At 40.3% G+C, this 27,033-nt stretch overlaps 1 pseudogene; it reads right to left on the bottom strand.

Annotated features, from left to right (window-relative positions):
• Positions 1-1,441: 1,441 nt before the first annotated feature.
• LOC124267076 lies at positions 1,442-25,180 on the bottom strand (annotated as a pseudogene).
• Positions 25,181-27,033: the final 1,853 nt, after the last annotated feature.

Genomic DNA, 27,033 nt, shown 5'->3' on the forward strand with positions numbered 1-27,033 from the left:
GCTCTGATGTAGGTGAGGTGAAATTGGGTTTAACGTCATGCTTGAGAATATTTCGCTCATATGACGACGTGCATGCGTGTGTATGTGGGTGTGCGGCTGCTTGTACTAGCCCGGACTGAAGCTGGTTTTATAGTGCTAGCCCACTGAGATACCATGCCGCAGTGAAGCATGAATACCCCACTCAGACACATTATACTGTCTCCGAGCCGACCAGTCCTTGTTGTACCCATTAATGCCGAGCGCCAGGCAGGGACCAACAAGTACCATATTTTAACGTATTTTGGTATGACGCGGTCGGGGATGGAACCCTCGACCTTCCGCTCTCCGGGCGGACGCTCTAACCACTACACCACGGAGGCGGTCCTGATGTAGGTAATCGTCCAAAAGGTATACAGACCTTAAAATATCGTGTTTAGACCTACTTCGCCAGTGATTAATAATACGAACACTCACATTACTGACTGAATTCAGTAGATATCTTGCTTCCTAGTTATTCAGTGTACTTCTTCGTGAAAACATTTCAACTATATTTAAGTTTATCACGCGGCACTGATGTCGAGGTCGACTATTATTGTACTCGAATAGTGCTAAAATAGTAATAACACTGAAAATAATATAATTTGAAAATTATTATTCATTTTCTGGAATGAATTTATATTCCTGTATATATGCCATTGTCTATCCTTCCCATTGTGCCAGGACTCATCCTCGATGATACAGTGTAATTTGTTTCAGTTCCAATACACAACATACCCTGGGGGGCGTGGGGTAGCCTAGTGGTTATAGTGCCCTCTCGTCACACTGAAGATCCGGGTGCGATTCCCCACATGGGTACAATGTGTGAAGCCCATTTCTGGAATATTGCTAAAAGCGTCATAAAAATCACTCACTCATTCTCTAGAATACACTGGACTCATTCGCCTACACTGTTTTTGTCTCGGCGAGTTTCTTTGCTAATATTTCCTTGTTTGCTATGAGCAAAGGACTGAAGGCGTTACAATTACTGATGTAAGTTTCTGTTTGAAATGGCGTTGTAAAATTAGGAAACATGCGTCCATCCACCTGAATGGCTGTGCAAATATATACACCTCAGCAACCATGACCTGGGGTATGGCGGCACGACAATGTACACGTGCAGAAAAGTACATGTAAACTGATAAATTCAAACTTTAACACTTGTTTTGAGGTATCTTAAACTGTAAAGTAGGAGAGCTATGAGAATTAGTGCAAACGGAAACTCACATACTGTTTTAGTACAGTATCCACACATCCAACTTTACAACAGGAGATCTTAATCTTACAATACATGCATAATGCAAGGTTTCATACAGCCGTGTATTGTATTGATCGGTGGAACGTTTTCAGACTTTTCTGTCGGGGATTAATGGGAATGTAGAGCATTGAAGAATGATGTATTTGTTTTTCTATAAAAAAAGGAATGAATGTAACAAGAGCCTTTTTATTGGTAACATAACATACCTCAAAATCATATTTCTGCTTTTCAAAGGAATATGCGCACAATTTCTAACAGTTTTGTCTTATGGCAATATAGCCGAGATCGAAATAGTATTTCGAAACGATGAATACAACTGAAAGCTTAATACTTAGAAGATAATTATTAATTTTCTGGAATGAATCGGATGACATCCCGTAGTGTTGATGCAGCAGAGTCGATGGTGAACAGAATCACCGAGAAATGTCTCTTCACACGTTCCCAACGTGCCTCAACATCCGGGGCCTTCTCTATCTCAAACAGAAGGTCAACGAGGCCAGGGAAACTACTTCCGGCGTAGGAATCTGTGCTGCTTTCAGCCAAGAGGAGGTGCCTGAAACACATATATTGTTGAGGATAATAGAATTAGCTCAGAATTTGTAAGGTTTACGAAATAAAAACGAACATTATATTAACCAATTCATGTAATGCTGAGAATGCATTTCAAAGCAACTACAGAGCTACATAAATATGGCGGACTATGGCATTTTCTTACTTTTTCGTTGATCTATCTGGCAGACCCTCATTGTCTAGGAACGCCTTCTCGAGTAGCGTCAGCTGGTCATTCACAGCGCGGATAGCCATAGGGCTGTAACACAAGTAGATTCAGTTTACAGTTGAACTCAGTGTCTTTCGCAGGTGCGAAATGTTCAGCAACGTTGTGTCTGTTCATCTGTTGTCCAGCACTGGACGTACATGTGTCTGCATGCCTGAGATTTAACATATTGGTATCGTTTTAAAGCCCTTCCTAAACATTAATTCTGAAAAAGCACCACTTAAAGATGTTCTTGGTCAAAATCAGATCTAATGCAATAGTCATGGCGTCATGTATTTGAACATTTTTTGTGACCGTGAAATTGGAATATTCCTTGAGCGTTTACGACTTTGATGTTATTGGTTTTCCGTGTTCAATGTAAATTGTGCGCTGGTGCAAATTGATGTACCTTCAGTCACATGTCAGCTTGGGCGTGACTGGAACGGAAAGGTGAGGGCCGTGTTCACAGTTCAAGCCATGTCTATTGCTGAGTGCGGAGTAAAACTCAACTCACTCACTCACTCAAGCCATGTCTGGCTGTTTAGGGCTCAATGATAATGGACGGTAGGGTAAAATTGTTCATTGTGGATGTATGTATTCATTGTTATGTCATTTCAAGTATACACAAAAAACTTAATTAAGCACCCCTTGTATTTTTGCAATGATAGGTTTTCAACACATACCTAGAACTTCTCGTGGCGACCACGATGAAAACGAGTTTTTCTGACCCGTACGATCCTTTGACTCATGAAAGACAACAAAATATTTGAAATCCATATTGATTTTATGATTACAATTGCTCAGTTTTTAAAAAAACAAACACTGATGTTCATACAAAACCGTGTGTGTACAAGTATGGTCCTGGTATGTTTAATGTTGATTTTATTGGTGAATGTCATTTTGTGTGTCTTACACGTTTCAAGGTCAGTACCGAGTGTAAACTCCATGTGACTGTCTGACAGCCAGCACTCTCCTCCCCCCTGTCAGCCTCCAGATCCCCTGAAGGGGCAGTCTACGCCATTCCTCGTGCAAATCAGCTTCCAACTGGGCCAGGTTCTATACAGGAGGATCCCTTTGTTGCATATGATGACCAATCATATCCCAGATATGCTCCAAAGGGTTAAGTTCGGGCTTCATTCAATCGTGAGATATGTTAGGGGGTGCTTAACTAAGTTCTTTGTGTATAGATCCCACTTCCAGATTAAGAATTTTCTAAGATCATGTTTTGATCAAATGTGTAAGTTGGTTTTACCTCCCTGTTTACTCACTCATTCCTGTTCATCTTGGTCACTCTGTCGTTAAAGGCTTCCACCTCCATACTGAAGTTCGCAATAACCAACTGAAGGTCATCTGGAGATAAATAACAAAGGGTTTATTGACATACTTAGCTTAAAAGTAAATCAACGAAACACTTTGAATGCACGTGATTCCGAGAAAATAGTATTTCTCAGTACACAAAACCCCAACACGATTAAACCTGATAGATTTTCCTCATGCTGGTGTAATGGGTAATACATCCAAGGCAGAACAGGACAAGAGAATGTATGTCATAGGTCACAGGTCAAACACGATATATACAAAACAGTATTGACCACAGCACGTACTATTCGTTAGCGCCACACGTGTTTCATCTTGAGTGAGTGAGTTTAGTTTTACGCCTTACTCAGCAATATTCCAGCTATATGGCGGCGGTCTGTAAATAATCGAGTCTGGACCAGACAATCCAGTGATCAACAGCATGAGCATCGATCTGCTGTTTCGTCTTGAACGTGTTATGATGATGATATACATCTACATTTTAGTCTTATGCATTAATGAATGATAATGATTTAATTCTATTACTCATTGAAATATTTGGGTAGAATTAACATCTGTAGACCAGGCATACGTACACTAGGTACAATTCATGCTACCTACCATAATTAGAAATTTGGGGCCTCAGTTTGTCGCCGTAGTTCTTGTCAAGGGATTTCCTGTAGGTGTCGAGGGCCCAGCTGTAGTCGCTGACGTTGAAGGGGATGATGAGAGAGTCAGACAGAGAACGTGCCAACTCTGTAGCCATCCGGGATATAGCGCGATGGTACTGATGATAGTGGACAAAGGCTGACATCAGTCTCAACGCCTCATTTGTTAGTTTTAACGTATACTCGGCGTCATTAATGAAGAGTCGAGCTATAGGTAACACCATTTCTTAAAATTTGTAAAATCTTCGTTTTGGTTTGAAATATATACAACTGAATGTTTTACAAAATTTCTTAACAGTATGGAAAAACACAAGGTCGTTGAAATGTCATTATTACGTTCTTTAACGCCCGATACATTCTGTTACAAATGGCACATTTTGTTTTCAAATTGTCAATATGGAAATCCACCTGCCACTTAAAATGTCAATGATTTGCAGGTGCAAGTCGCTCTATCCATGGACAGTGGAGGACGATTCACATGCATTGATGCTTTTTCACTGTCGTGCATTGTTCAGGTACCTGTTTGAAACTTAAAATGAGACGTTTTTTGACACTTGCTGAAAGGGGTCAGGCTATAGGCCTTTTGGAATCAGGTTAACCTCAGCGGCAGGTTGCTGTCCGCTTTAATGTCAGTGCTATTGGTAGACTGGCAAAGATTTCACGCCAATGGGTCCGTGGAATGTGCACGTCCACCAGGTTCAGATCATGCGATTTGGAAGGCCAGGGAAGGACATTGACGTTTGCAGTGGCGAGATAGGCAATTGTTACACGAGCTGTTGTCGTGTTGAAACAGCTCCCATTGGCGGTTAAAACGTTGGAAGAGGTAAGGTCGCAGGATTTGTTCGATGTAGCAATTTGGTCGCTGTAGATTGCCTTGAACCACCACTAGCTCTGATCTACCAGTGTAGGACATGGCTCCCAACACCATGACGCTTACTCCACCAAATCTGTCCACTTGTCAAACGCAGTTCGGCACAAAACGATAATGTCGACGTCGGTAGACACGTTTTCCCCCAATCCATCGTTGCAGGAGGAAACGTGACTCATCGCTGAACCAAACTGGTCGCCAGTTCCCCAGGTTCCATGCCTGTACCCAGTTGCATGATGGTGACGTAGGTGAAATTAAACATCCTGACCATGATTGGTGACTCTTGGTCTTCCACTTATGGGACGATCTTGAATTGAAGAGGGTTTATCGATGTCATAATCGAGATATGGTGCTGTGGTGGACGCCGAAGTGTCTGCAACGGCAGACTGGGACTCCCCCGCTTCTAAACGTCCAATGGCGATATTTTGGTTAGTAGTATTCAATCTTGCCACTTGCGTCGTAAATTTCGTAATAAAATGATGAATTTGATTTGGCCTTTTATAGTCGATGACTCTACTCTGATACATTGCACGTGCATACGTGGAAAACTTGTCCTGCATGCACTTTTCATGTATCGTTTTAATTTTTTATGACAAACGTTGACAAACACACACTACATGATAAACGGGATTCAAACATAGAAAATGTCTTAATGACGATTGCTGTTAAAATATATCGAAATGAACTGCTGAAAACGCCTATGCGTTTCTTTTTTTCGAAGAGTGTATTTGAAGAACGGACAGTGAAATCAATTCCAAACTGTCTTACATCTCGGAACAACGGTCAACCATACTGAGATACCAGACAATATTTCCAGGTAGGGATCGGTGTAGATAAACAGGAGGATAATGTCGGTGGTTTGTTGACATGTGATTGCAATCAGAAATATTTCTATCCTATAGATAGACATGTCTATCACTTATGAATTTAGGTTGGGTTTTCGACAGGTACATGTTTCCATGGGAACATGTATATTTTCATGGCTTACCTCAAATTCCTTGTCAATAATGTATTTGACTGCATAGAACGTCTCGTACACGGAATGGTAGAGTGGATAGGACGCTACTTTGTATTTGTGCTGGCAGAAAGAATCAAAATGATTTAATTAGACACGAGCTAAGTTAGAACATAAACTAAACTATCGGTTGCAACGATCTCCCGAAGGGACCACTAATCTTAGTTCAGTTATTACCGTTATACGAATATCGACTAAAGTACACAAGTGACTGGGACAAGCCCAGTTCGTTATATCCATAGTTCATAATAAGCGAGGTCGTTATAATGCAGTTAACTGTATATGTTTTCAAATGAATTTGTATACATTGATATGTTACAATTTTTAATTCGAATTTTCAATTTCGAATAAACTGTTTCTCGAAAGCGGCGGATATAAGTGACAATGTGGTAGAGTATATCACTGTTGTCATGTATAAGTATTTTGAGAAAGTATTATACAACATATGTTACGATCTATTTCCTGACCCGAACACGCATAATTTGTCGTAATTACAGTGTCGTAATTTACAAGCAGTGTCGTAATTTACATACAGTGTCGTAGGTGTATCTGAAGTCTACAGCCGTCACGCCAGTTATTTGTAGCAGTGGGGCGTAGTCGCTGCCGGAGCCGAGAGAGCCAATCCTGTAGGTGACATAAGGCTACCAATTAGCTTTGTAGGCATTCTTCTTATACAGAGGGGCGGTGGGGTAGCCTAATGGTTAAAGCGTTGGCTCGTCACGGCGAAGGCCCGGGTTCGAATCCCCACATGGGTACAATGTGTGAAGCCCATTTCTGGTGTCCCCCGCCGTGATGTTGCTGGAATATTGTTAAAAGCGGCGTAAAACCAAACTCAGTCAGTCAGTCAGTCAGTCAGTCTTATACAGAAGCCTAAATATGAAAAAGACATACAGGTATGTGGGTTTCACTTTCATTCTTGAGAAGAATGGTGATATTGTGTGAACAAGATATATATTATATATTTTGATGAAACATGCAATTCTATAAAGCATTGATGGCCAATTATGAGAATGAATATTTATTGATTATTCAAGTCTAAATGGAATGTGCGTAGAATGACATAGCGAACTCTTCTGAAGTATCCTAGCTGGAGTTGTGAGATACGTAACACAGTAATCTAGCCATGTCATTGTTCCATAGTCCTAACGTCACATGGTATGTAACTGATTGGAAGGTTAAAGATCATCTTAACGTTACGAACACGTTGTTAAATGACCCAGAGCCGTTTTAAGCAACTATACGTGTAGTACAAATTTTTCTTCCATCAAGCAAATTATGTTCACACATACCATTTCTGATTTACCATCAAAATGTAAATTTCAATGACCACTGTATATAGAGAAAATGTACCTTAAGCCAAACTACTGGAAGTGTCCAACTTTCAAGTATCAGGAAAGTTAAGAAGCTTTGTAACCCGGTAAATATCTTTTCCTTATGAATGTTGTACCAAAATATATTACTAAGCCAGTACCAACAACTTGACTGCAGTGGATAACGCCAGTCGGGCTGACATTACGCACGCACGCACGCACGCACGCACGCACGCACGCACGCACGCACGCACCAAACAATTCTGAAGCAATCTAGACTCACCCAATCATACTAGACTTTCAGCTGTTATCACGAGAGTCAGAATTACCACCGATAAAGGTAACTAAAGAGTGGAATTGGAATGCATGTGAAATCCACAGCTACAGTTAGCATATCTTACTCAGGTATGTTCATGGAGTTGCCGTCATCATCCTTCCAGGGAAAGCTGTGCAGCCAGGTGTCGTAGGCCGTCGCCCTCCCAGCTGCCCTCTCGGCGGCGTTCGGGTTTGGAACCTGCATTGACAGTCTGAATTAGACTCAGTGCTATAGTGAATGAGGTTGGTCTGGAGCCACTTTTGATGTATGTAAGTCTTCAGCCTATGGTGAGAGGAAAGCTTCAGTGATACAGGTGGAAGACGTTTTACTATGATGGTGAAACTCCGAACGCTGCTGACAAACTAAAGATGTGTATTTGGACCCGCGATTGGCGGATCCTGACATATGCCATGAGAAACGCACCGAGAAACGCGCTGCCTCAGACCACTGGGTATTGCAATGTGGTTCGTGTCAGTATATATCTGCACCCTGGTAGAAATGTCCCTTTACACAGACCCATTTTTCCTTAAAATGTATATCACTCAATCAAATTCTCCTTGGAAATATCAAACGAATATCGCTCAATCAAAGTCAAATTCAAATTTAACTGCCCAGTGACCAGTATTCCGAGTCGGTGGGGATAACCTAGTGGTTAATGCATTTACTCGTCACACCGAAGACCCGTGTTCGATTCCCCACATGGTCGAAGCCTATTTCTAATGTCCTACGCCGTGGCATTGCCGGAATATTGCTTAGAGGGGCGTAAAACCAAACTCACTGGTCAGTATTTCAAATATACCACCAACGTTGTTCCGAGAAGGGAAAACAAGTCCACGGAAGATCTTAGACGTTTCCCCCTTTGGTGGAACCCACGAGTACGTGTATTATGACAAACCTGGAAAACTGTGGAATCTGCTATTCGAACCTACAATCCTTAATTTCCAGAACCCAACGCATTGCATTGATAAGGTGACCCATCAGCAACAAAATGCGCTGTACTACATTAGGTGAGCACCTGGCTACCAGACTGACATAACGCGGAAAGGTCATCTGATGCTCATATTATCAATAGTGTTGGGAATCGGAAACCAAATCCACTATCGATTATCGAAGGATTGTGGTGAACGATTATCGATTATAATCGAAATTATACATTTTTTAATGTAATCTCCAATTTTAAGGGTTTTCCCAAGTTTTTTTCTAATTAATATTCTTTTTATAACTATTGCTGTCATGCAATGAAATGTACGATTGCAAGAAAGACACTGGAATTGTAATTAAACAATAAACGTGGTTCAAATTTTACAATGTGCATAGCTTTACGCTGTTGAGCGCATGTTTGTTCGTGAATATTCATCAAATTTGACGGTTAGTTTACTTCATTCAAGGGTGTTATACAAAAAACAGCAAAATTCCGATTAATCGAAAATATGTTTTTTACAATCGATAATCATTTTTAATCCTTCTTTCGATCGATTTTTGATTATTTTCGATCATCGGAACATCACTAATTATCAACCATACTGTTTCTTTGTTTACCTTCTTTGCTGCGTCATAAGTTGCACGATACAGGAGCGGCGTTCCTAGTGCACGGATCGAGTAGTTTCCTAGAAACGACATGCATTGAGACAGGACATTATGCATGTATATACACAGGTACAACTCGGTAATATAAATATGGTTTGGACAATGTTTAATGCAGCACTCAGCAATATTCCAGCTATGTGGCGGCGGTCTGTAATAATCCAGTCTGGACAAGACAATCCAGTGATCAACTCTATGAGCTTCGCTTCACGCAAGTGGGATACGATGACATAATATAAACATAGTTTGGACAATGTTTAACGCCGCACTTAGCAATATTCCAGCTATATGGCCGCGGTCTGTAAATAATCCAGTCTGGACAAGACAATCCTGTGATCAACACCATGAGCATCGCTCTACGCAAGTGGGATACGATGACATATATAATATACATATTTATTTAATTAAATGTTCCTGTTTTACACATTAACAAAGTGATATATGAAATTAGCATTCGTGTTCAATGTTTACCGTGCATTGAAATGTCAATGTTGAGATAAGCGACAGCTCTTTCCCTCAGGTTTTTCCGGTATTGCTGAAAATGAAACATTCTAATGTTACAATGTCAATGAAGAGTAGTAATGATACTGGTACGGTTACCAGGGTTACCAGGGTTACTATCATATTAGTTGACAATGTACTTGAGTCAGTGATTTTAATTGATTCTGATTGGACAGATGTTTGCTTTGTTTTTTCAGCACAACCTGATGCAGGAGTAACCCGTTCAAGTAGCCTCACTTTGATCATAGAATTCTGCAAGTTTTTCTCTACCTCTGACCGACTATATCACTGTATCATTCATTCATCACTCATTCATCCTCGATAATGTCCAGGGTATACATTCCGATAAATCTCCTAGGAGATTTTTCGGAACGTATACCCTGGAGATTATCGAGGATGCCACGCATTCGACCCTAGAGGTTCCACTACACTAAATCAGAATCACATGCTCCCTGAGCGAGTATACCGTATGTAAACAACTGAAGAGATAGAGACATGTGACAGCTGTGATTGGATGAAATAGTGCAAGATTTTTATGTTTTTCAAAAGCACACCCATCCAGTAAATAAAACTTACCACAATTTTTTAGTGCTGTCGTTTTTATCACCATGACTTATGCTTAATGTGTGTACATATATTTTGCAGTAGGTGTCATTTGGTGCGGACTAGGGTTGATGTGTTCAGCTTCCTGTGCTCGGAAAATTTGCTGGATAAGTTGCCGGATTTTGTGTTTTTATTGTAGTTTAAAGGCCACACTGTACCCATGTGTACATGGAATGGCTGTTGACAGCCTGGATGATTAAAAATATATATATAAAGTTAGTATCTAGAGGTCTACAGGAAAACAGTGGGTTTTGTGTAAGCTTGAAGCATGTACCCCTCTGTGTCTTATGTTACTCACCTCCACCCACTCATTGGACCCCAGCAGACCGTATTCCTCTGCTCCCCAGCTGCAGAACATGATGGACCGACGGGGACGCCAGTTGCCTGGGACACAGTCATAATGATATGTAAACCTACTTTTAGTATTTACAGTATTTATCATGTGTTTCCGGTTTAGATAAGATTGTAATGATCGGAGACAGTCGACATGCACGTTAACTAGCAAATGTTATGAATTCCAAATCATTTGATCAAATATAGATGTCCCTATAGCGTTATCATTTTATAAAGTATGCGTCGGGTTATTCAATCAAAGTGGAATATTATATCAAATTATCTGTGAAAGGAACAAAGAATTCTTTTATAATTTATAAACTTCAGTCAGTGACTAAAGACAAAATCCATTAGACGTCACGAGTAATTAAAATCTAAGAGTTGTAATAAATCATGGCATGCAGTGGGATTGTAATAGTGTCTATTCCTCAGGTAACTGACCACTCTTGACCAGCTGCCCCATGACCCTTGCTGCCTCCATCATGACTGCTGTTCCGCTAGACGGGTCAATGGCCCCGTACACCCAGGCGTCTCTGTGGTTCCCCATCAGTACATAACGATCTGTGGACATAATAATGTATGTATAAACAAAACCATCGTGATGACCACAAGTGAGTGAGTTTAGTTTTACGCCGCATTCTGCAATATTCCAGCTATATGTTGGCAGTCTGTAAATAATCGAGTCTGGACCAGACAATCCAGTGATCAAAAACATGAATTTCGATCTACGCAACTGGGATACGTTGACATGTGTCAACCAAATCAGCGAGCCTGACCACCCGATCCCGTTAGTCGCCTCTTACGACATGTATGGGTTACTGAAGATTTTAACCCGGATCTTCACTGGTCGAATACCACACGAGGTTTGTACACAGTTCCTATTTCAACCCTCCTCTTAATGTACGCGCACTCTTTAATGTACAGACACAAACAAACACACACACACGCACATTTATATATTAATGTGTGTGAATGTGTAAGTATAGAAATGCGTGTGTGTGCGCCCGAGCCCGCATGTGTGTGTTTAAGTGCTTCCGGAAGACGCTGGTTAAAGAAGGCTGTCAGTAGCAATCTCACCGCAGGGGTGGAAATAACTTTAAAATTGCTAGTGTACTCCGGTACAGTGGCACATGTAAAATCACTTGCCCTGATCATTTTTCCACTACACCGGCTGTTTTCTTGTTGCTTTTTTAAATAAACAACATTATTAACATTGGAAAGTCAACTGGACACCGGTACAGCGTGATATACAAATTTGCTTGCCCGACAGAAAAAAACACTGGACTCGGACGTCGGGGAATGGGTTATTTCCATCCCTGCACCGTACGTTCAGATACAATATCTTACCAGGTTCGATCTGTCCTTGAATAATGCCGATCACGTTGTATGCGGTCTTTATTTGGTTCCCTGTTGATATGTTCATTTGGATTTTCCTGTAAAATACCATATGTAATATATATCCAAAACGTTTTGAAACACAAAAAAATGTTGAAATACATCAAATAGTTCAGAAAAATACATATTACTACGTGTAACAGATAAGTACCATGATTAACTGGCGGTTATTGCCTGTCATGTCAAGTCGTTGGTGTTCTGATATTCCCAGTCCGCCACGTGGTGGTTGAAGGGCACTCACTAGTCATGAGTTTCTGATGGTTTTACTAACAACCAGTTAGCGTAAGGGACGTAGGGGGATAATCAATTTTGTACATTTGTTTCTAGGGGTGTGTGTGTGTGTGTGTGTGTGTCCAGCAATTTTGTACATCAGAATTTTTTAAAATTATTCTTTAAAAATATGGAAAGGGGGAGGAGGGGTCACTTACTTTGTACATGACATGCAGGGGGTCACTTACTTTGTACATAAATTTTAGGGGGGTCATTCACATTGTACATGCTTCTCCATAAAAATCACCATCATCTCCCCCAGCCATAAATTAGGAACGGTCCCTAAGTGACCTGACGTGCAATGTACCCCTACGGTGTGGGTTGATGCTCTTACTATCAACCACACGTTTGCTGGTTTCAGTGTCGTATATGACGCCGTGATACTTATCGGCTTATAAAAAATACAGTTCATTCACTCGTTGCACACCTACACGTAAACACCAACCCACCATTCATCTACTCATCCAACAACACACTCACTCAATCAACCATCCTTTTACCACTAACCACTCACTCACACACCAACCCACTTGGCAACAGCTGAATGTTTTTACCCTGTAGTTGCACTTAATATATTCCGTTTATATGACAAAGTGAAACACTATAGTCAGATTATACATCATCGAATCCCAGACTCGCCCTGGTTATATTTGTTTGACACTTTTCTCCCACATCGATCTGGCACACCGTCATATACTCTCCAAATAAAGTAGGGGAACCTGAGCTTTCAATTTGGATAGTAAGAAGTATAAGCGTTAACAAACCTTCAAAGACAGACATCTCCTGAACGCACCACCATTTCTCTTTTTCTCGACCCCTAAACACAACGCATGGGATCCATGTGCACAACGCAGTAGCCCCATACATGTGCATGGGGTGTCATTCCTGATTTTGACGGTTTCCAAGAAGGTCGATAAATCACCATTAGACAATCATCTTGCATCTGTTGATCACACAGTTGTTAGTGTTTGTTTCTAGCCTTTTTTTTTTTTTTTGCTTGAATTTTTATTGCGGCGTTTGCTTCGTGATGAACGTTTACGTGCTAATTGGCATGTTGCCAACAGGCACTACCCAGCGTGGAGTTGCAAACAGGCACTACCCAGCATGGAGTTGCAAACAGGCACTACCCAGCGTGGAGTTGCAAATACCTTCAATGTTTTTAAGTCAATCATTAGCAGACTTTGGAACACATATCGGCAAACCTAAAATGTTGCAATCGACCCAGTTCAGGTCGTCCAAGGTCAACAACAAGAGTACAGGATCGTTTCATTCGGAACCAGGCTGTAAGAAATCGACCTGTAACAGCCAATCAAATTGCAGCAAATCTGTATCAGACAGCCGGTGTTCGCGTTACGAACCCCGGGTGTGCCACCCCTTGACTGATCGTCACATGGCTGGAAGAAGAAATTGGTGTAGGTCACGTCGTGGGTCACGTGTCATGTTTTCGGATGAATCCAGATTCATGCGTAGTCGGTGACGAAGAAATGAACGCCACGCCAACATCAACCGATCGAAGTTCCACTACTTTTTTCAAGAGTATATAACTGGAATACTGACCAAAGCGGCTTCAAACCCAACCCACTCACTCACCAACAATGCACAGAACAATAATATCATTCCAAACAGAGTTACACCTGTAAAGACGCACATTAAACTACTCGCAAAGACCAATAACACTTTTACTGATATGAAACCAATATGGATCTAGGTTTACATTTATATAACGACCAGTTTATTTCTGATATATTTCTGTTTACGACAGAGATATTTGCTCTGAACAGACTCAGCTCAGCTGTGTACATACGCCAGGCTTGAGGTCAGACCGCCTGTTTACGTCCGGCATCCACCCGACTCCTTCAAACATAGAGCCAAGTAGTTATCAATGTCCATGTTTTTATGCGGTAGCGTGTCTTGCCGGCCCGTCTCAGATCCTGCTGGGGGGAGTATTTACAACAGGAAACCCGATGTAGTAGAGGCATGTACACACACCCTTATCAATTGTGATAGTATTTCGTTCACCCCGACATCTCCTACCTACCCATTTCTGCAGTGAAACCCATCAACAACAATTCAACTATGGTCCAATATCTACTCTATGGCCCAATATCAACTCTGTGGTCCAATGTCGACACTGTGGTCCAATATTGACACTATGGACCAATATCGACACTATGGTCTAATATCGACACTGTGCTCCAGTATTGACACTATGGTTCAATATCGACACTATTGTCCGGTATTGACGCTATGATCCAGTATCGACTCTGTGGTTCAATATCGACACTCTACTATTGACGCTCTGCATTTACAACCTAATGTGGTTGTTAAAAATGAAACAAACAAAAAACGATTTTTCCATGGTTGATGTATTTTATACAGTTTTATTGTTGTGTTTTTTTACCTGAAATTTACATTATTTCGGCAACTGTTAATATAGTAACGTTCTGATAACGTATTTAATCGTTTTGCCATCAAATAAGAGTTTCCACACTATAGCTTCTTTGCCCAGTCATTTTAGTAAACAACATTCGCATTGTTACACATATGCTACTTAGGAAATGCTACATTTCTGCATTTCTTACATAGATGACAGAAAAACAACAGTTTCGACAGTTTTGGTGTCGTCATTTGTAAGAACACAGATGTAAGCTGTACAAAAGAAAGTATACTCCTGCAGCTTTGGGATTGGAAAAAAACGTACTATTTATTTATTTTCATATATTTTATTATTCGTTCATTCATTCATTCATTCATTCATTCATTCATTCATTCATTATTTATCTATTTATTTATTTATTTATCTACTTATTTATTTGATAATGGATTCATTTATTTACTTATATATTATTTATTCATAATTTTTGTTTTGTTTGGGGTTTTTTTTGGCTTTTTTTTTCACTGGGGGGTTCTTTTGTACATTAGTTTATATTTTCAAATACATGATGTCAAGAAACCACTAGCGAGTTTACCACTCGTGACTACTAGTGGTGGTCCGATTAATTGGAATAATCGAAGATTGGTCGCAGTGACTAAACGACCAAGCAATCGATCATGTTTTCTCATAATCGAACACAAACAATTCTGGAACACTTGTTTTCATAAACAATATTTTTCACAAGGTTGGTTTTGTCTGTTACATTTCATAATCACTACAAGCTCGTTTTCAAGTCATGATTGAATTTTTCTTAAAGACTCCAAGAAATTTATGTTCCTGACATACTAGTCATCCTTTAAAGAACCCAAAAGAACTACATGTTTTTTTCTTATTTTTATGTGCATGAACACATTTCATTTATGACGCTAACCAATCTTTTTGATGATTGATCGGTTGTAATAAACCAATCATCAGTTATGAGATTTTAACCAATTCCCAACACTAGTGACTACCCCGGAGCAGTATGCATCCATGGTGTAGAATCATGTGAGAATTCTACTCACCACCCTTCCTGATCCAGGCCTGGCCCCAGTCTGTAGGTGATGTTGAGACGCCCTCTCCAGGCAGCCGGAGCCTCATCTCCACCCATCTCTCTGAGGGTGGCACAATATGAAGAGATGTAAATATGTATGCACCCCAGCAAACTTCTATTTTCTTCCTTATGTAATTAAAATTGATGTTTCGAGATATCGAAAATAACCTAGAACATTTCTGACATGTTTTACCTGAGTATTTTTTCGGCAATGTCATATCCAATTGGATGCGCTGGTATTTTTGGAAGTATGACTTCAGAAGAATTCTCAGCATACCGATATGCAGATTCTAGGAGAAAGTTTATACAAGTTAATACAAGTCAATCCGAAGCATATACGCAATGATGTCACGCCCGCTACTAAAGCGCATAGTGATATAGTAGAAAAAAACATCATTTAACGTGCTTTATCTTACCTCCATGTAAAATACTTTAATTTCATTGGTCAATGACGGTTTAACAAGTTTCCGTGTGACCCTCCAAGGAGGGTGACAACTGGAAAAAATATTACCCGCTGCCAAAGTAACCGTCAAACTCTCCGCCGAGAAGCTGAAGCGCTAACAATAGTATGACGTCATAATATGACGCATGCAGTGCCCGGAGTTCGAAAACCGTTCGAGCAGCTGTTTTTGTGTTCACTTTGTACAGATTTATTTTACCGACTTTCACTGCTTTATTTAAGCTATTTTATACATTGAGTGATTTGCACACACAGCCTAAACACAATTAACTTTTTATAGCAGTTTTATGGTTGTCAGAATATGTTTCACTAATGTTAAAAATCCAGTCGAGAGGCAGACGCCGTTTTGTTTGCATGTCATATAGTCGGTAGCGATCTTTAACGTAAAATAAAATGATAGTTTGTACATTTAACATGACGGTAAGATAAATACGTTGTATGCTTCTCCCTCGGGCAATACGGTCTGATGTAGGCGTACATCAGACCGTATTACCCTCGAGAGAAGCATACAACTTATAATGTAATTCATGATCAAAATGTTCATGCTGTCAGAGCCTAATATTGTTGATATTGACTCGATTTACACATTTCTCTTAAAATAATACTAAAGCCTTGCAACTGAAGAAATAATTACATTGTAAGGATGTGAATCATATGGATTCCAAGGACTCGTTTAAGAATTTAGTTATCGTCGGTGCGCAGGCGCGATGTCAAACCTACTGGTTGCTGGATATCCTGGTGTTAGCGGGTCGCCACCACCAGTGAAGATTGACCCCTTTGTGCCCCTGACCCTGGCAGCCACCACGTTTCCGGGTAGACACGTGGGTCGCCCTCCCACGTGTAGTCAGCTGGGTCTGAGAAGATGATGACAGCAATCGCGCCGTGGTCCGCAGCTATCTGAACCTACATCATCAGAAGTACAACTACATATGGTGATACGTCTGGGCCTCCTTTCACAAAGCACTGAGGTGATCGTAAGTCACTAAGGTAACCTTAGCGCAGCGTTAAAAGAATGGGAGTTAAGGTTAACCTTAGTAAAGGTTGCTTCGTGAAAGGGGCCTCTGGAATGGACATCTTCATAAAGATGCTCTCTCTGATACTTGTCCTTCATTTCTAGTGCTAAGTCATTCTGACGTGGGATAAAATTGTCCCGCATTGGTTCGCAGCGATCATCGCAAGTACACCTACATATAGTGATAAGTCTGATGTGGACATCTTCATGAAGATGCTCTCTGTGATATTGTAATCCTTGTCCATTCTTTAGTGCTAATTCATTTGACGTGGGATAAAATTGTCCCGCATTGGTTGACAGCTATCAGAACCTACATCATCGCCAGTACACCTACATATAGTGATAAGTCTGAAGTGGACATCTTCATAAAGATGCTCTCTGTGATATTGTGATATTTGTCCATTCTTTAGTGCTAATTCATTTGACGTGGGATAAAATTGTCCCGCATTGGTTGACAGCTATCAGAACCTACATCATCGAAGGGATCTGGAGTTGACACCCAGATTAAGGTGTTCTGTGATGCCGTGATCCTTTTCCATTCCCTAAATTAAGGTCTTGGCATTGTCATGTCATTGTTTGTAAAGACGCCTGTTGCTGACTAAACCATATTGTAGTTATGTACTTTGAGGTATTGCGTTTTTAACTGTGTGAGCATCACATGTGTGGAAGTAGTCGCTGCTAAATCCTGCTGCAGGGTTTAAAATGATGTAAACAGTTTCATAAGAATGGAGTGTTAGGCGGTAGCGACCACTGAAGATCCGGGTTAAAATTATTTAATTTCTTCGTAAGAGGCAACAACTGGACCAGGGGCTCCTTTCACGAAGCAACCTTTACTGAGGTTGTTAAGGAGTTAAGGTTAACCTTAACTCCCATTCTTTAATATTGCACTGAGGCTACCTTAGTGACTTACGATCGCCTTAGTGCTTTGTGAAAGGAGGCCCAGGTGGTTAGGCTCGCTGACTTCGTATCTCAGTTGCGTTGATCAGTGCTAATGGTGTCGGTCATTGGATTGTCGGGGTCAGACTCGATGCATTTTCAGCTTGAAAATTACTTATTGAGTGCGACATTATATAATATACAACAAACCAAATAACAAGAGTCATTAGCTTACAGTATAATGGTTATGTCAGGAATGGCGTTTCCAACATATTTCATAATGTAAAATGGATAAGAGTCTAATACCTGATAGCACTTCGGTTAGACCTGCTTACTAACTCTATCAAAACACTTTCTGGGAACATGGTTTTAGCAGGAAGTCGGAACATTAAAAATTTTTGACTGTGAACAAAAAGCACTTGTGTCTGTCGTAAGCGATCTGAAGTCTCATAAATCGGCAATGTGATTTCTGCGCAGATGCAAAGTGTCATGAAGTACAAAAAGGTAGATTTACGTTGTAAATTTGTCAAGTATTGAACTCGGCCGTGGGAGCGGCTGTACACAATGTCGAGTATTTAAAGACATGATTCAATATAAGCGTGTTGTTTCTGTAGTGCATGTAGTCATACAAAAGTGATGCATTACAATGTGGTGACATATGTTTTTTAAAGCAATCGTGTATTCAAATTACTTGTTGCGTTCATGTCGTAAAGTCAGCGTGACATACCCACTCTCTATCTTCTCTATCCCGCTGTAGGGAGGTAGAGTCCAGCATCAATACTAACCTTACTCCCCCTGAAGATCTTCCCGTATCTGACGATAACGATCTTCCCCGTGACGTTCATGCTGGCGTTCTTCTCCAGCCAATCATAGTCCTCGACTCGGCCATAATTTACATACACCATGTCGCCCTGGCAACAGAAATATCAATTGTTTCCTGATCTACTGCACTTTCCGTCGTCTGAACTCCTAATGTACGGAGGACATAAAAACAATGAGTGAATGAGTTGTCATCTTTTCAGGATTTCAATACTATGATTGGGGAAATTTATAAAACCCAGAAACATAGTCATGGCAAATCTAGGATTCGAACGAATTCTCTGGGGTCAGCACTGCATAGCAGGTTGGCAAGAGATTTCGACAGGGAGAGAAGATTACCCATTGACTGAATAAACAACAGATCATTTTTGTGGTCAGGGGTACGTAACATGCACTAGGCTCACCTCCACCAAGCCTGCCGGGGAATAGGCGTTGAAAGGCGGCAGCGCATCAGGGTCATCTTCACCAGTCAGATTAGCTTCCTTCAGGGGAGACTCGTACACCACTCCGCCCGTGTCGTTCAGGACGCGCACCACGTTGGGGTTGTCTGCGTCGGGGAAGGACAGAAGGACGTCATACGGCGTTAGTTTGACGTCATCAAAACCCCACTCCATCCATTTATCCTTGATCCAGTAAGCAAGGTCAAGGTTATTTTGAGACCCTGCCACGTGTGGCTTCAGGGAGAGAAGTCTGGAACACATATGTCATTAACAGCTCCAGGACGTGCAGTTTGTAAAAATCATTCAACGTTTTAAAGGCATGGCATATTTGTCTTTGAAGGGTAAAGTTTCAGAATGAATACAATCCGAATTATTGCTCTGATCGCAACTTGGCCTGACGCCATTTGCACACACTCATACCGATACTGAACGGAAAATGGCAAAATCATTTTTATGTGGTTCCAGTATATAGTCATTCGTAATATGTGAGTAAAAATATATATACCCTCATTTGAAATTACATAGCCAAGTAACAGTGCATGAAATAAGGCCCGTCCGACCGCCCGAGACGGGCTAGAGTTCTGACAGACGGTCTAAATTCACAGCTAGCCGGCCCGATGGTCTGGTAAATTTTTTAGATCACATGTTCCATACATCTGAATAAATTCACCATATCTTAAAATCTATTTTTCAAATTGAGCTTTGCTTTTAGACTTAACAATACTGTTTGAACATTGAACTATCGTATCGCAAGCTCAAAGCTCTGCATTGACATATATTATCACTAAAACAGCGTCTAAACAATAACTAAATATTGACATATTTTCTTTGTATTGTCTGGTCTGGTCAAAATCCATTTTGGGCTGGTAACATTTTGAAGTTACCAGCCCTGATGTCTGGCTGGGATTTTGGCTTATTTCATACACTGCAAGTAATCACATTGATCATGGTCTGCTGTTATACTCTTCACAAAAAGTAGAGGAACTTCATGTTGAATTTACTATTGAAAAAATCAATCTATGTTGATATAATGATAATGAATGGTTTGAGAGTGCATCACCACTTGCACTTCCTTATGACAATAGTTGTTTGAACATTAATCGTGTATGACGTGAAATTTGCATGTGTACGATTTTCACAACCGGCTAGAAACAAACACTAATGTGTGATGTAAGTTGATTTTCAAAATTAATGGTCTAGAGTGAATTATCGACCTTCTTGGAAACCGTCAAAATCAAGAATGACACCCCATGCACGTGTATGGGGCTACTGCCTTGTGCGGGGTGGTGATAAAAAGAAATGGTGGTGCGTTCATAAGATGTTTGTCTTTGAAACGTTTGTTAACGTTTATAATTCCTATCTAAAGTTCAGGTGACCTACTTTTTTTAAGAGTATATGTGATATTGGGGGTTTAAGCATATGTTTATTTCAAATTCTGAAGCTATGTCGTGTAGGGGTTTATCTATTTGCAGTTACGAGATAACAGATCGAGAGGAAATAACATGAGGAATCACAAAGGGTTTTTAACCGGAAGGTACTGACACTTTTATGACTAACGCCCTCTTGTATGACGCCCTGTGCACGGTCAAAACGTTAATAGACTCAAGAATTTCCAAGAGCGCTTGAAACCTTCAAGGACATGCTGCTAAAAAACCTTCAGTCGTGTGGTATCCAAACAAACCATCCTACCTGTTATCGAGATTTTTAAATGTTTATATGTTGACATGTTGAGCTATGCCATGGCCTCGTTCCTGGTTTATGTGAGTCGACTCACGTCCGAGTAGATCATAAGATCATAAAAAAGCAATGCAGTAACGGGGTGCCTTTTATACTGTGAAAAACTGCCACAGTCACTCACAAGTAATACGAAAAATTGCTTAAAAAGAGTTTTGAAAACGAACGAGACAGTAAGGGCCAACTATACTTGAACCTGCACGCACGCACAAGGACACACCCATATATGCGCACACAAAAAGACATGCACATGCGCAAACTTACTTGAAACCTAAAGATGGCTAGATGATTCATTTATTTTTAAAATCCAGTCTTTAAACAAGACGGGTTTTTTCATGTTTGCTTGTTAAAACAATACCAGTAAGTGCATCTCCTTGGTGACCCCCAGCAGATGTCAGTGAAGTTGACTGGCAGCTCCACGATGACGTATACATCTAGTGACAAGCATGTTGCATATTTGCGTCATTAAACAGCAAAAATAGTTGAGCCACCAATTAGACCATCGACTGTCGTATTCATAGCAAAAACACATTGTCAGGTAAATCAGCCAAAACAAAATAGACATGCCCAAGAATATACTTCACTGACATACACAGACATAAGTTTCTTTGCTATTTACCTCAGGTATTCCTCAATTTTCGTATTATCCACCGCATCTATAAGCTGTTTGCCTATTTCCGGGTCGCCATCTTTGATGATTGCTTCTGGGATACCTGGCAGGAAGACTCCATCTTTCTCCGGTGTAGGTTCAATGTCTGATTGGTCAGGACATATTCCGTAACGCCCAATGAGAATACCAATGCACAATCCGACCAAAAGAACAAATATTCCACCGAGGATGAGGTTGCGTTTTCGGTTGGAATGGTATTTGCCAGTACCGTCCATCATGTCAAACTGGGGCATGTTGGTGTGTTTACTGAAGCGATGAATACAATGACTCCTTTCTCTGAAGAATGACTGACCAACAGGACTCCGTCCTCTCAAGAATGGTTGACCAATTGAACTTGTAGATCATGTATACGGATGAGTAGATATAGAACGTGTTCTCGAGCTACAATGAAAGAAACGACACAGATAACGAAACAATCTCATTACTATTCCATCAGCTCCATAATCTCTATAAACTATCCTGGCAAGCGAGTATACTCTGAACATATCCCAGTTGTGATGTTACGTAACGCACATCGTGTAAATATTTTGGGAGATGGCTACTAAAGCTGTGAATACTTGTGCACAAACCTTTTCCTTGTGAATAAGGTATGCTTAAATCAAGCGAGTCATCAGAATTCCGCTTACGACAGATAATAATATTTTCAGGCGGTGTCCATAACTGCTGACGTAATCCACACATTATTGTAGACGTAATACATATATTGCTGTTGACTAATATATATCAGTCCATTATTGAAGTGACAATGGTGAACTGTTGAGGTAATGCATGCAACATTGATGAGATAATGCGTACGTTATCCTTGATGTAGTTCGTTCATCATTTTTGACGTAGTATATAGTTACAAACTTTTGATGTAACGCAAACACATTAATGCCTTAAATAAATGCATTACTCATTGCCGATTTGATGCATCATTGCCGTAGACCTAATCCGTGTTCACTGGATGCGGCGTAATGCAATATTTATTCATCCACTATAATAAGGACAGCAGTGTTAACGTGATGTATGCATTATTGTTGTTGAGATTATCCATGCACCATTGTTGACTTAATGCATACATCATTGTTGACGTAATGCATACATCATTTTTGACGTAACCACGGTATCAGTGACAACGTAATGTACACCATATTTGACGTCATGCAAACATTACTGTAAACGTGAACTATGCATTACTGTTGACGTCATGAAGAATTCACTGTTGAATAAGGGCACATTTCGATGTAATACATACATCATTATTGACTAAGACATATGCCATTGTTGACGCAATGCAGACATCGCTGTCAGCGTAAAACATACATCACTGTTGACGTTGTGTCAACGTCGCTGTTGTATACATGTACATCATTGTCGACATAATGCAGACATTACTGTTCTTGTAATGCATGCATCCGTAACTGTAATGTATAAATTTCTGGAGGCGTAATGATACGTTTTTGTTTACTTAAAGCAGCCGTTTCTTTTGACGAATAATGTCCAGCATACCTCAGGCATAAAACAACAACTTAGATCAATTTTCAGCTGTGTGAACAATTTACATTTCCACCAAGATTATGTGTCTTGAAAATGATATGTCTCTACTTAACTATCGCGTGGTCTGTTTGTTCAAGGTTATGTATGTTCGGACAATTGAGACCAGTGGCAGTGAATTTCATCCATACGTCAATGAAACCCTAATACTAATCTAATTATTCTGTATATTTGATAAGTAATATGAACTAATTCATGAATGCGACAAAATCCTTCCCAAACAAACCAGTAAGTCAGATATAACACGGTACAACACGAAAGTGATGTATAGTCATGCTGACACCTCATCCTTACCACGCCGAAATAGCAGAACGTTGCTTCGTCACGAGAAATCTGTTTGTTCTCATGTATCTCCGTGTCTATGTATGTATGTGCTAGCACGTCTACATGGAAATCTGATCGAGGTCCTAGAAGACGTGTACACTGTTGTCTACATAGCCGCCTGACGTACATCACTCAAGGAAAGTGTCTTTTTTTTGTTTTAGTCACGTTTATTATTACTTTTTTGCAAAACGTATTTTAGAGGGCACCTTTGGTGACTTGACAGTCTCTCATACAGACCCTGAAACAAATATATATAGAAAGCCCATGCAAGTCTAGATTTCAACAGTTTCATTTTCTGAAAATGAAAAAGTCTCTGGGCTACTTTATATTATATTTTCTGGGCTACTTTATATTATATTTTATGGCCATAATTTAGGAACTGTTTTTTTCTGTAAAATATGTTCATTTCAAAGACTAGATGTTAGTCTAGTGACTTGAGTGAACTGTTTCAGACTCGCTCTCTATCCTTCCATTTGGCATTACGATTTGCACATTTCTCTGTTGTCACGAATTTTTATCATCAAAAGGTTGAATGAATTATTTTCATAATAGAAGTAACATGCTCCATGAGACCCTATTTGACCAAACAAGGGTCATAACAATGTCAATTCTTATCAGATCATTCTAATATCTATCCCACCTGAATGTGTCATTCAACTTATTAGGCAAAATACCCTCATTACTAAATACTGTCTCCTACATTGCAATATTCTGCAGAATTACATAACCAATGTACATTTTGATTTGGCAATAGCACTTAAGGCGTTCCAAATGCAACCAGCCTTTCTCCTGTAGAGAAGCTATACTAACTCAACCGGCAGACTGTGCTTCTTGGTTGTTGGACCGCTTTAGTGGTATGATTCAGGTACCTGCGTGTGTCATTGCTTATAGTTATTGTTTGCATCAGCATAGATGATCTTGAATGCATCAGACATCCGAAATTCCCATGTGAGCATTTATTTGTTTGTTGTTTAACGCCGAAAGCAGCAATTGTCCAGGTAAATGACGGCGGTCTGTAAATATACGAGTCTGGACCAGGCCAGCGTCAGACATCATGAGCATCGATCTACACAACTAGGATACAGTGATATGCAGCAACCAAGTCAGCCCGTCTGCAGACTGCACACTGCACAAATTTGGGTTGCTGGATTGGATACCATTCTAACACTGATCTGCACTGGTCCCATGAGTACAACAGTCTGACGGTGTTAATAAGTTTCAGTTTGTATTCCTGTGTACAACTTTATCGAGCTTAGCGCACATCAACTACATAACCTAATAACCCTCACGTGCACATGGCGCATAAGCTCTAATTTGCATCCACACCTTTCTTATAGACCTAACGGTCCCGTCAACCCATCTACGCGTCAGTACCGATTAATGTGCTTGTGTCTGTATAAAGTATATTCTTTCACAAAATGTCAAAACAATTATTAAATTAAGTATGCATATGCACAGTTGCTGAGGTGAAGTCAAGATGTAAATAGACCAGATATATGTGTGTGTGCCTACCTTGCACTGTCAGGTCCGGAGCTCACTGAGACTTGACTAGCATAACCTCATCTCCCAGTGACAACACCTGCCTGTCTTAACACTTCATCCGCTTGGTGGCCCACTTGACAGTAGGGGGAGTCATGTCGTAACATGCAGGCTCTAACACAAGCTGTCGACTGTCTTGACCTTGTCGTATTGTTTGTCTCAAACCACCTTGATGCACATGGCACATTGCATTGTTGTTTTCCTCGAATGTTTTCGTTTTTACATTCGAAATGAAGGCTTAACCCGTGTCTCATGGTGTTTACGAAGGATGGGTTAAATCACAGTCTGCACCGTTAAAGCTAATTGTATAACTAATTGCGTGTTTCTTCGGTAGATCCGGGGTTTTAGCACGATTCAGGCTAGTTTTCAGGCCACACAATCGGCTTAGCTACACCAACACGACTTGTTAACGACGTATAAAGCTGATGGTAAAAGACACAGGGCCGTACAGATAGAGAAACGTATTCACTTTTCAACAATAACCATAAATATGATTACAGGTTGGGACTACCATCTGATCTCTGCGGTTAATGTCTTTGAGTGTCATTTTATAAGTTGGGGAGTACAATATAAACAAACTTTATGGATAACAGCTTCTCTATTTCGTGTGTGCGACGTTTCGATTTAGATTCCTATACCATTGTCTAGCATAAATTCCTACAACGGTACAAGAATCTGTATCGAAATGTCGCACTCATGAAATAAAGAAGTTGTTATCCTTAAAGTTTGTCAATATTGTTACCGTGCTTAATGAAACCTTCGAGGAGTGAGTGAGTAAAGTTTTACGCCGCGTTTAGCAATATTCCAGCAATATAATGACGGGGGACACCAGAAATAGGCTTCACACATTGTACTCATGGGAATCGAACCCAGGTCTTCGGCCAACGCTTTAACTACTCGGCTACCCTAAATACTCCCATCGAGGAAATTTGGTGGTAAATAGTTGCATTCATTTCGACGTATTGATAAGCAATTGAACCATCCTGATGGGAACACATGCAGCATAGTTTCAGAATATACCTTACTGATTTCGGTGAACTCTTTAGATTCAATTCCACATTATGACGTAAAATCATTTATCATGATTGCCAAATCTAACATTTGGCATTATGCATAGATCTAGGAATACGTTTGGCAGACCTTTGGCATTATTTGAAATCTCTTACTGTCTGAGAGCACAGAGCCACGTTCTTAAGGTGATAATAATATCGGCACATATATCACCCACTACAATGTATGAGTAAACTGGTCACAAAACTCGTGTGTTTGTCCAATATGTTTGTGGCTCGGCTTAGCACTACAGTCTTTCTTGTTTCGTCGCACGCAAGGGTCTAGCCTTGCTTTGACGGGGTACTGTCTTCACCTGGCGTGCACATTTAGCCTGAACACTAATTCACGCGTAATGTTAGCAGGACAGAATCTATTAACGTCTGTAGGTTTTATCGCCTTGTGAGATTCGATGATTTTAACGTTTATGGTTAATAACATTGGGTGGAACACAGTTACAACCTGACATATAACTACTTTATCGGAATAATGTACATAGGTACACAATGCTATAAATACATATGGACGGTCTGTGCGTCTTCTCTAAACGACTCCTTTATTTATTTTCTTCACTTACCAAATCCAACTTCTATGTTATTCGACACGTTTGTAAACAGGTTTTATGTAAGTGGTTTACAATCATTTCACTGTAATATAGACATCAAGCCCGCATTCACTGACACCACAGCATCACAATGTCACCCAAATATATTAAATCAATTGAAGCAAACGTATATGTTAATTAAATATATCAGGTTATAAAGTTCCATGATTTCTAAAATCTTTACTGTATTCACTGCTTTACGTTTGTTATGACAACTATGATCTTTGTTAAGGTGTCACTGCCTGTGATACGTGTGTAGGGTGTCACTGTCTGATGCGTGTGTGTAAGGTGTCACTGCCTGTGATACGCGCGTAAGGTG

The sequence above is a fragment of the Haliotis rubra genome, unplaced genomic scaffold, assembly GCF_003918875.1.
Source record: "Haliotis rubra isolate DU_JTF1 unplaced genomic scaffold, ASM391887v1 Scf13, whole genome shotgun sequence".
Taxonomy (NCBI): domain Eukaryota; kingdom Metazoa; phylum Mollusca; class Gastropoda; order Lepetellida; family Haliotidae; genus Haliotis; species Haliotis rubra.